An 11116-nucleotide genomic window follows, 5' to 3' on the forward strand; every position below is an offset into this window, starting at 1 on the left:
AACTAGTAGCCTAGGGTTTACAGAGATGAGTAAATGACATAAAAATCCACTTCTGGGCCCACTTGGTGTGTGCTTGGGCTGAGCATTGAAGCATTTTTGTGTAGAGACTCTTCTTGGAGTTAAACGCCAGCTTTTGTGCCAGTTTGGGCGTTTAACTCCCACTTTGGTGCCAGTTCCGGCGTTTAAAGCTGGGAATTCTGAGGGTGACTTTGAACGCCAGTTTGGGTCATCAAATCTTGGGCAAAGTATGGACTATCATATATTGCTGGAAAGCCCAGGATGTCTACTTTCCAACGCCGTTAAGAGCGCGCCAATTGAGCTTCTGTAGCTCCAGAAAATCCAATTCGAGTGCAGGGAGGTTAGAATCCAACAGCATCTGCAGTCCTTTTTAGTCTCTGAATCAGATTTTTGCTCAGGTCCCTCAATTTCAGCCAGAAAATACCTGAAATCACAGAAAAACACACAAACTCATAGTAAATTCCAGAAAAGTGAATTTTAACTAAAAACTAATAAAAATATACTAAAAACTAACTAGATCATACTAAAAACATACTAAAAACAATGCCAAAAAGCGTACAAATTATCCGCTCATCACTATCCCCCATGATCAAGGGGCAATAATCTGATAAAGCTCTTGGGCCTCCCTTCAGACGCGTTTCTGGATATTCATCCAGCCACCCAATAGTAACTAAGCTCCGATCAATCCGACTGGCTGACTGTCCTTTAAACCAAGTATACTTACGATCGTTTAGCGCCAAATCAATCAACTCCATGTCATTTATCCATGCTCTGAAATCTTCCGCAGACGCTGATAAACTAGTCGCTCCTTTTCTTTCTTCCAAATGCAATATTTCGTTAAAATCCCCCAAGTAACAAAAAGACACCTGACATAGTCCTGCAATTTAATTCAGTTCTTCCCACATCGATATTTTGTCATCTCTCACATGCGGGCTATACACTAAGCAAATCGCACAATGAAAATTGTCTTTCATCACAACTCCTTTTATACACATCCATCTATCTCATTTATAGCAATTATGCAACTTAAAGACCGTTTCACCCCATATTAATAATAACCCTCCAGACGCCCCAACTGAACCTACAAACTCCCAACTGGCTCTATCACTTCCCCAAATACGAGCAACATCAAACTTAGTCACAATCTCATTCTTTGTTTTTATCAGACCCAACATTTTCAATCTAAACTTACTCTTAAAATTCTTTAGCATACTAAATTTTGCAACACCTCCCAAACCCTTATATTCCAGGAACTTAAAATCATTGAACAAAATTATTGCACACCTGTTTTCGATTTTTTGGCCGACTTCTTCGAGCTTTCGCTTTCTGCTTCGCCTGTCGTCTCTTCTGAGCAATTGCTTCATTTTGTTCCTATAAAATAGCCATAATGTCCTCCTCATCACTGCACTGAGCACCTGACTCTACCGCTAGGTCCCAAGCCTTTTTATTCTCTGCCATTTTCTCTTCCCAGCTCTGGCGTTGTTCCTCTATATTGAAATTACTACCACCATCCGTGCCAGCCTCCATTTCTGATTTTGAACCTGTACCATTTTCTTCCTCTTGTCCATTTTCATTACCTTGAACCCTTCCATCCGTCATGATTTCCCCCTCCTCCAGTCTCAATCCTGTCTTGCTTTGAAGCTGACTTTCTTCCCTTGCTGTATAGCATCGTACTCCTATGGCATCATTAGTGTAATACCCAGCAGCTGCTCCAACGCTCATCATTCTCTCCTCTCCTAAGTTACATGGCTCATTTTGTGTCTGTGCTGGATCCTTGGCTTTGCCAATTTCTTGTCGCCACTGCCGTCTGTCCCTGTCACCCTTGGTGGCCTCCGCAGCAGTCTGTCCCGCACCTACAGGTCCCTCAGACGCCTACTTCTCTATCGCCTCCTCCATATGACACTGCTGCCCCCTGCCGTCATCCCTGTCATGTTGAAGTCCACGGCTCCCAAACCCAGGCTCCGTGGGCGTTAATTGCACCATCAATGACTGCGTCCCTCGCCGGGTTAGCAAGGCCCCAGGTTCGCTTGCCTCAGCCTCAGATGCTGGTCGTCCACGTCCGTCCGCCCGTGCCGTCCTGCCAGCTTCTGTCGACACCCTGCTCGAACGCGCCATTCGCGTTGCAGCCTGGAGGGAAGCGTGCGTCTCCTGCTGGGTTAGGTTGGGAACCGGGTCAGGCCTTACCCGGTTTGATGGCCCAGCAGCATCCCCTGCCCAGCGTGCCCTCTCATTCAGCCCAGTTTCATTACCCAAAGCAAGTTTATTGGGCCTATTAGCTGCCAGCCCATTAGTCTTTCTTGTATTCTCATATGTTTGGTTACCAAAATAATCCTCATAATTATTTGATACTGTATCCTCCGAGTCAATATCCTTGTTAATATTAATATCGAAGGTTCCCTGAAAATCCTCTCTCACCTTTAATGCTTCATAATTACTGTTTCTGTTTTGATATTGAAAATTCAAAAACGGATGGCTCCATTCATTCAAATCAACATGTGAATTTACCGTCACGCCCTTATCTTGTCCGTCACTCCTCTGTTCGTCCGCCAGCACTGCCGCCATGTCCTAACCAACCACCTTCCATTCATCACTATAGTTTAATAGACTCCCCATTCTTGAATCCCGAATCTCTTTCCCGTTTAACATGTCCCTGCCTTCTGTCTTGTTCTGACACTTCTGGAAACATTCTTCTCGATACACTTCTCCACCCACTTCTCTTACAAGGACGTCAAATACACTTGTACCTATTGTAATATGAATCGACTCGTTAATCATGTCGAAGGCACAAGTATAAATCAGAACTCTTCCCACACTGAATGAGTTGTACGATTCTATCAGTTTATCACATGTCACCACCTCACCCCATTGCTCTCCTATTCTGTGGAACGTGTCCCTTGACCATGCATGTAACGGAACTCCATAACAATCCAACCAAACTCTTCTAGACTCGCTCTTCTCAGTCTCGTCCCATCTCCATTCCATATGAAACAATTTTAATAAATCATTCATTTTGAAGGTGTAAGCTTCTTCCGCACTAAGCACTGTGTCAAACCTTAACATTGCTTTATACGCACCCAACTCCCTTATTTGTATCACATGTGGCCAGTCCCTATGAACCTTTTGCTGTAGTGTATTAAAATCAATCGCCAATTTTGTACCTCCTACAATACTTCTCTGTAGCCAGACCACATTCTCACTTGCTATCTGTACTTCTATCTTCTTTGTCAATCCTTTGGTATTTGGATCCTTTCCAGGAGCATCAGACGGTTGCCTACCAACTTTCACTTCAGCTACTCTCTCAGTCCTTATCTGTGAATTTTTCCTTCCAGCATGTTGTTTGTCTATCACTTCCGCTTCTTTGCCCCTCATATTATGCCGCAGAATTTTCCTTCTATACTTTGCTTCTCCAACAAAGATTTGTTTACCTCTCATCATCACCCTGTTCATATGTGCAACAGCCTTCAAAGCTCCTCCTTTTGTCATATATCGTACAAAAGCAAACAGATGGATATGTCTATTTTTATTCTTCCGCGACAAATATATGTCGATGATTCTGCCTGTCCATTTGAACATATTGAAAAGTTCTCTTTTTGATATGTCCTCCTGCAAATTGTCAACGAAGATCGAGAAAGAATCAAGCTCCAAGCGTTGATACTCTTCTGTGTTCCAAACCCTAGTATCTTTATCATATTTACTTTGTGTAGCCCTTCCACCCCTTGTGTTTTCTCACCTCACACGCTTTCGTTCGCTCTCTCGCTCTCTCATCGCTTCTAGACTTTTTGGAATCGCAGATGTTAACAAATAGTAATTATATAGTATATATTCAATTACATAATTTTATAGATATCTAATTTAATTTAATTTAATTTTGTATTCTCTATTTTTCGAATTAATTATATTTTAATTATGTATCATTATTAATATAAATATAAATTTCACTAAAAATTTATTAATCTGCTTGATCTATTTCAATGTTAGTATTGTGATTAAGGTTATTTGTTTTGATTCTAATACTAAAATCTACTGATATTATAGTTAGATGATAGGCTTTGCGAATTAATTGTTATTCTTATTGTGTTAAATTAAGATATTATTATAGTAGTATTAATAAATTTATATTAATTATTTTTAGATTTTGAGACTTGATTCTTCATAAAATGTTAGTGAAGATATGTGTTTCAAATTTTAGTTTTAAGTTTTTGGCTATTTTATATTTTTTATTTACGTGAGACCGATTTTATCAGTTCAACCAATAATTTATCTGTTGAATCAATAAACAAGTAAACAGTAGCTTAACCGGTTTGATCACCTATTCAGTTCTAACATCTATAGTCCAAACTATGTCTTAGAATGAAATAAAAATGATTAAACTATCAAAATGATAAGTCTTTAAAAAATTTTAAAAATACAATAAAATATTAAATATATATTTTAAAAATCAAATTCTAATGTAATTTTTTTTAATTATTATTAAAAACTAAGATCTTTTTATGTTCAAAATTTTGAAATTTTTGTGAAATGAATTTTTAAAATTTTTTTATTATAAATGATCACATTTTTTTAAAACATAAAAAGAAAACTTTAGGGATTAAATCTTACTACTAATATTTTTACAAACCTTTTAAATATTTATTCAAATGTTACTAAAAAATTTAGATTTAATGGATAAGTTATTTATTAAATATTTTTTTCATGGCATTCATCTATGTTTTAATCAAGATTTATTCAAGGTTCTGAAAACTGAACCAATCATCAAACTACTCTAACCACTGATTTACTAGTTTAATGGTTCAACTGATTCAACCATAGTTCAATCGAAAGAACCATTTTAAAATAAAATAATAAACAAAATATAAATAAACACATCAAAATATATAATTATAATCTAATATAAACTTTAAAATATCATCCAAATTAATACTACACTCATAGCTAAAGATTACTAGCAACCTAATAACAACAAACATAAAAACAAGAACGATCTCAATTGCAAGAATCAGAACAACAATTTAACGAATTAACAAGTACAAAATCAGAATAGAAAATCCAGCAACCAATAACAAAAAAAAAAGACAATCTCAATCTCAAAGATCACAATAACACCAGTAATTTAGCAAATTTACAAATTAATAATTTGAGAAGAACAAAGCAACCCAATAGTGTCAATTGCAAAAATCACAATAATTTAACTAACTAACAAGTACAAAATCCAAATAAAAAATCCAACAATCCAATAACAAAAAATTAAAGACAATTTCAATCTCAAGAATCACAATAACACCAACAATTTAGCAAATTAATAATTTGAGAAGAGCAAAGCAACCCAAAAATCCTAATTGCAAGAATCACAATAACTATTTAACAAATTAACAAGTACAAAATATCACAGGTTCACAAGAACCCACAACAAACCACTCCAACCCAATAATCTCATAAGTAAAAATTATTCGATAATAATTCAATCTAATAACAAGTTATAACAACAAAATTCACATCTTAACTAACAATAATTATTCATAATTATTCAACAATCATTCAATAAAATTTACAGTTCAGTTCACAATTCACAGAAAAATAAAAAATCTAAATCATAGATATAGCTCACAGTTCACGGTTCACAATTCTAACTTCACAGTACCAACAAATTATTCAATTATACTTAAAAAAATTACCTAAAAGCTAGAAGTCTTGAACATTGCATCCAAGAAGGAAACCGCACGACAAAGTTCACCTTCGAATGGGCTTCGACGCCTTTTGAATGGCTGCAGTAGAACAAAACTGGCACCGATGGCACCGTGGCTGCACGATGGAGACTTCACGTTCGCACGGTGGCTGCGCGATGGAGGAAAAAGAAGGCTGCGACTACTGCTGTCTGCGATGGAGGTGAAGTGAGGGAGGAGGCGCTTGCTCTTCAAAGCTGGAAGTTTTGACAGCGACGGTAGCAAGAGGCTTTACGAAAGTGAGGGAGGACCTGGACTGAGTGTGAGAGACAGAGAGAGGCTAGCGTGTTCTAGTTCTGGAGGCTAGGGTTGGACTCGAAAGTGGAGACTGGAGTAGACGAGTAGTGGAGGAGTTAGGGTTCATTGATTCAGAATCAACCAAACGGCGCTGTTTGCTTCCGAATAAAAAATTCGGCCGGGTCGACCAACCAATTCAACAGTTCAATAACGATTTTTAAACTTTATAGTATTGACATTTAATCGATTCGTTTTTTGTAACAGTTCACGGTTCGATCGATTCAACCAATCAATCCAAACCGATTTTTTAAACTTTTGATTTATTAGACTCTTTTTCATACTGTTTTGCTATATCATTAAGGTTCGTTGTTTTCTTTCTTCTTGCATGACATTTATTATCAAGATTCTATTATCTTTCAATTTATATTGTTATAGGATAGCTGGCTAATTAAAAGTTAACCAAATATTCTGTATCTGGTTTGACTTATTTGTTTGTTTTCTTTCAATATTCTTTAAAGTGTTAATATACCATATTTTTATTTAGTTTAATTAGGAAGAATTGAAGATTAGATAAGGAGTTGGATATATCATAGGTTAACATGCCAAAATCATATTTTATTTATAATTAATCTCCTTCTAATAAATTAATGGGTTGAATTATAAAAAAAATGTGTTAATTTTTTTTATCAATTTAGGTCAATATTTTTTACCAGGCAATTGCACCATAAATTTTAGCTATATTTTATAAAAAATTTGTGTTAAAAATATTTATTATTTATTATCTAAGATGTCACTTAGTACTAATATATAATAAATATTTTTCAGTTTGAAGATCATGATCTTCGCATAATAATTGTTGTACGTTTAATCAACAGTCATTGCAACTAGAGAAAATCATGAGTTATGGTTGACCGATAATTTTTTTGAAATATGCATACAAACAATTAGATATAAAGATATTACCGGTTTAGGCTATTAACAAACTTTAGTTATTGAGTATTTATATGTTGAAATAATATTTTATCTATTTATTATTTGAACAACTACTATTTCATACAATTAGTATGTTTTGCTAATTGTATTTTTTTTAAATAATTAATTTATATTTGATATAACATCTTTGAAGTATGAACAAGCTTATGAAATTTAGAAATTATCCTCTTTTTTTATACCTTTGTCTTCTTTTTGTTATAAACATCATTTGAAAAATTATTTGATAGCCAAATATATGATTGGCACATTCTATAAAAAATTATGTAATATATTAATATGTGTATTTAACATCAATAAAAAAAAAGTTTTATAAAGCCCATACAATGTAACGAAGTCTTAGACAAATCTTTAAACAATTAATATATATAATCAATTGTTTTCTTTAATAAATTAATTGGATAATTCAATCAATCAATTATTTTCTTTAATCCATCAAATTGGATGGATCCCTCAACCAATCAATTAGATAGATAATAAAATCGATTCACTTATACAAAAATTGACTTTTTACTCTTAAAACAATCAATTGTTATAATAAAAAATCGATTATTTTCTTTTATAAAATAGATAGTAGATTTTATAATTAAATAATATACAAAAGATTAATTAAGACTTTTTTATTTAAATAAAATAAAAAAATCAATATTACTAGATTTTCTTAAATAAAATTTCAAAACATAAATTTTTTATTTCTATTAATATATAAATCGATTAACGTTTTAAAATTTGGTTTAAAAGAATTTAGTAATATTATTTTTTTATTTTATTTAATGAATAATATTAGCTGTAATAAATATACAATTATAAATATTATATACATAAAAGTGTAGTTATTGAGTTAAAATAGCAGCAATTGTAGACCACCTAATAAGCATTACACAAAAAAGTTTAGTTTAATTATAATTTTATTTAATTTTTCGTTTTAGATATAGTAATAACACCAATAACAATAATTTCTGTAAATGCTATACAAAATGACAAAAATATGAAATTAATGCTGTTCAAATTAAGTTAAGCATATATAATTGACGTTGAACAGTACTGTAGTTTCCTTGCCTAACTAGCATTCTAAGTATATATATGAAATGAATTTTAATTCTTTACACGATCGAAAAGTCTATGAATTAGTTGGCAATAACTCTGTATATTATTACATGTGCAAATTCAAAAAGATTCTTCTTTAATTGTTTTAATATAATTTATACATAGACTTCTTAAAAGTGAAGGATAACATGCACATTAAAAAATAAATAAGGAACATTTAGGTCACGCTAGGTTTGATTTAATCTTACTTGTTTCCCAAATCACTCTAACTGGATGATCATTTCTTCTTCTTCAAACGAGAATCTTCCTCTCTTTATATCAATGGCCATATATATGTAATCTTTTTTGTCCTTCAGATGGATTATTAGACAATCTTTAATCTTATACATTATAACATTACAAATTCACTTGCACTGTACACCTATCCAGAGACGGATATACGTGTGACTGTAAAGAAAAGTGCCCTATTACAATTTAAAATTTTTTTAATAGTATATGATAATAATATTTATTTATTTTCACTAAATTACTAAATTTGACTTCACAATAATTTTTTATTCAATTTTTAGAACTTCATAATCAATTTAAAAAATTTATATTAGTATAATCAATTCTCAATTTAAATAAAATTTATGTTTTTTTTAGAAATCGATTCAAAAGAATATTATTTATCTTTTTTATATTAGTTTTAATTTTTTTCGTAACAATTGCATAAATTAAAAGAGTTTTTTCAACTATGAATCTCAATAAGAGTTGGCTTCTAATTATATGAGAAGTAACTATATATATATACTACACATTCAAGTCTTTTTATGAACTAAGTTTAACCAAGTTAAAGAAAACTGTTCAAGCTGTGATGTTGATGGTTTGATGGAGGAAAAAAAATAAGTTCTTCTCATTGTTGAAGAGAATGAAAAATCTCTTTAGAAAATATTTGTTGGATTATTACACCTTATATACTAGGTACTCTTTATGTACTCTCACTGAAAAAACTTACAATAGTAACTCTATTATTGATAAAAAAAAATAATCTAGGTAACATGTATTGTTAAGAAAAAGATTATTCAATTTTTTTAAAATATAAAATCTAAATAATAAAATTCTAAATTATGTGTTATTATTTAAATTATTATTTTAGTGTTTTAATTTGTAAATTAGATATTTTAAAGACTAATCATGTTATATGTACATAAAAAATAACCACCTGTATATATATTAAAATAAAAGATACACATTAAAAATAAATTAAACAATACATATATTTATATATATGATTAGGAGTAATCAAAAGTGAAGGATAGCTAGAAGACAAATTAAGTTAATAAGAAGTTAGTTGGAGTTAGTTTTAGCTTAGTTAGCATCACAACATGCTGCACATGTATTCAAGTTATTCAAGTTAGAGTTAGTTAGATATCGAAGCTTCACCTAGATCATAGTGTGTATATATTGTTTATAGCAAATGAAATCAGTGCGTTTTATCACTCAACCTTTTTTCATTTCTTGAATCTTTCTCTCACAAGTGAGCTTCACCTCACTTCCAAAACTCTGCGGGCAAGAACAGAGTTTTCACATGGTGTGGTGAGCTTAGATGCTTGCAAAAGAGTGTGAGAACCTTCATCTTGAGAAGATCGGTCAGAATTGGATTAAGCACACATTGTTCATCAACGACGGTGAATGTGCGTGGTGAAATGGTGGAACCAGAAGCACAAGGCTTCACATCATCTGAATTTCAAAATTTTTCTCGAATGATGGCACATTTATCGAGTTTGCATGGTAAATCCTCAAGATCGGGCTCGAATCTGAACTCGCTCCAAGATCAATCAAATTGTTTCTACGTACATCCAAGCGAGACACCAGCGCTCTCGCTCACAACTTCTCCTTTGACGACGCAAAATTACCACTCATGGTCAAAATCGGTGAAGATTTCGCTCAAAACAAAGAACAAGCTACGATTCATTGATGGATCATTGCCAAAGCCAGAAGAGAACGATCCCACCTTTGAAGCTTGGGATCGATGCAATTTCTTGGTCCTTCGTTAAGTCCTGAGATTCTTAACAGCGTCCTCTGGTGCGACAATGCATATGAACTCTGGAGATACCTCAAGTACCACTTCTACGAGGGAGACCTCTTCAGAATTGCTGATCTCAAGAAGATTTGTTCACTTCAAAATAAGGTGAATTATCCATTACCTCTTATTTCACTAGGTTGAAAAGTATTTGGGAAGTACCGGAGGAAATTAAACCTATTCCGAATTATAAGGGTTCGAAAGAGTACATATGTGGACTAGGAGTAATTGGAGAATATAGATCTCAAACATATGTAATATGCTTTCTTAGAGGGCTCAATGAACAATATGCTGGTGTAAAGTCACAAGTGATGCTGATGAAACCTCTCCCCAATATTGCCGTAGCATTTTCTATGCTTCTACAACAAGAAAGGCAAATGTCACATACGACAGACCTAGAACCAAGAGCAATAATGAATAACATTGGCACCGATGCTAATGCAAATGCCTTTGACACTTATCAAAGGAACAATGGTAACTATAATGGAGCCTGACGATCGGATTTTCTAACGGTAAAAAAATTCACAAATATAATCGCGTTGTAAGTATAGCTTCTAAATCAACAGAAAATTCTTTCGTACAAACGTTTGGTTGTCACAAGTAACAAACCCAATAAAATTTATAAATCAAAGTATTCAAACCTCGGGTCGTCTTCTCAAGGAATTGCAGGGAAGTATTATTTATTATTGGTTATGGAAAACAGTATTTTTGGGTTTTTGAAAGGTTGAATGAGAAAAATAGATTGCAGGGAATTAAATCAATAGCGAAGAAAAACTCTTGGCAAAGTATGAAAACTGGAAGTCCTATCCTAGTTATCCTTATCAATGGTGATGAGAGTTATATTTTTTCTCCCACTGAGTCAACCTCTAACTATGAAGGTAAGTCAAGTGGATAAATCAATTTAACACCTAAAGTCCTAGTCAACTCCTGAGGAAAGACTAGAGTTATAGGAATCTATATCAATCAGCAAAGATATCAATTATCAATCACGATGAGTTTGACAACTCATGAGTTACCAATTGATCAACCAAAGCCAAGA

The sequence above is a fragment of the Arachis duranensis genome, chromosome 4 (assembly GCF_000817695.3).
Source record: "Arachis duranensis cultivar V14167 chromosome 4, aradu.V14167.gnm2.J7QH, whole genome shotgun sequence".
NCBI classification, from domain to species: domain Eukaryota; kingdom Viridiplantae; phylum Streptophyta; class Magnoliopsida; order Fabales; family Fabaceae; genus Arachis; species Arachis duranensis.